Raw genomic sequence first — 1,575 nt, forward strand, 5'->3', positions numbered from 1 at the left:
CAGCCCTCAGAAAGACAAAACCCAGACTGGTTCACTAATATCAAGAATATCAGCTCTTCAGCAGAATTTAATTTTTCTGAGGTTTTTGTCAATCTTCCAGGGGAGAGTTCCTTCTGAAGCAACGTTTCACTTTGGAGGAAGCAACACCAATTAGCTGTATGGTCAAATAACATTAGGCAATTCTACCTGCATGGGACACTGTGGTGTTCAAACACGTCCTAAGAATATTTTCGTTCAGCCAAGGCACAAAACCTTTCAGTGACACTTCCCAAGTATAGCTGCATTTGTTATTTTGCTCAGTGCATTAAAAGCTGCTCAGGAGAGTCTAGACCATTGCTGCTCATGAGATTCATTGGGCTGGCAAATGTATTTTATAGATACATGCTTTCTTGGCATCAAGTAAGTATCTGTTTAATGGAACTTTCTGTACCTAAAAAGCATCTGCAAGGAAATAGGGGGAAGCCTTTTTATTTTCATATTCCCTGAACAAATTATAAGATTAAAGGACTTTCATTAGTTACATATTATCTGCCTTAGAAATAGAAAGTCTTCCTCATCTGGGGGACAATGGCCCAAGGGAGATCAGAGTGTCTATGTTGGGAGGTGTTTTAATGACATTAGACAAAAAAAAGTGAGGTCTGATAGACAAGTACCAAACTATTGTCTTTGATAATATCATGATAAAAAGTAATTGCTCCTGAACAATATTCCATTTTCAGTGTGGGAACTCTAAATCCTCAGACACTTATTTTATTTCTGGAGGGGTCCTTCCTTCTCCTGGTACCATTGCCCATCAAAACAGATTTCATCTTTATTTTTCCATTTACAAATTGAAAACCACTCTGCTTCACACAGAACTTTGTACATTTCTCTGCTGTTTTCAGATATTGTTCTGAGATTCTTCTCTGTGTGGCTCTTGAGCGTGAATGGATTTTGTAATGACAAAAAAAAATCCCTAACAAACTTTTTTGCTGATATGAATTTCAAGGACAAAGATAAGGAATGGTTTGTGTTCAGACTGTATGACACTGACATTTAGAATGGACATGAAGTCTTTAACATGTTTCAGCAACAGGAAAAATCTAGTTATTCAAAGGTGTTTTAGTACCATGGATTTCTAAAATTCATTTAAGGATTATCTCAATCTTAGAAAATTTTCCCTCTGCCTCTGGTAGGCCAAATGTCTGGACCCTTGGTTGTTCTGCTAAGTATCACACAGTTTCACAATGCCACGTGGTATAGCTTGAAAAGGTTATCAATGTTCTGTCAGAGTAATAATCTCCAAACCAAGACTTTGATCCTAATGATGTGGGAGCAAGGCAGTGAATACTTCAGCAAGTCTAAATTTAAGCCCCCAAATAATCTGCCATAGCAGGATGCATTTATAATAGATCCATACCTCTATTGTGACATTGCAGCCATTGCCCACTGCCTCCAAATAGCCACTTTATTTCCCCTAAAAGCCTAAACTATTCCTTTTCATTAAAGCCTTGAAAAATTCCCACCGTTTCATACTGGAAAGCCTCTACCCTTTTGCCATTCTCCAGCTAATTTAGCATGAAATGAATGGGACAT

Source organism: Geospiza fortis, unplaced genomic scaffold, assembly GCF_000277835.1.
Source record: "Geospiza fortis unplaced genomic scaffold, GeoFor_1.0 scaffold138, whole genome shotgun sequence".
Taxonomy (NCBI): domain Eukaryota; kingdom Metazoa; phylum Chordata; class Aves; order Passeriformes; family Thraupidae; genus Geospiza; species Geospiza fortis.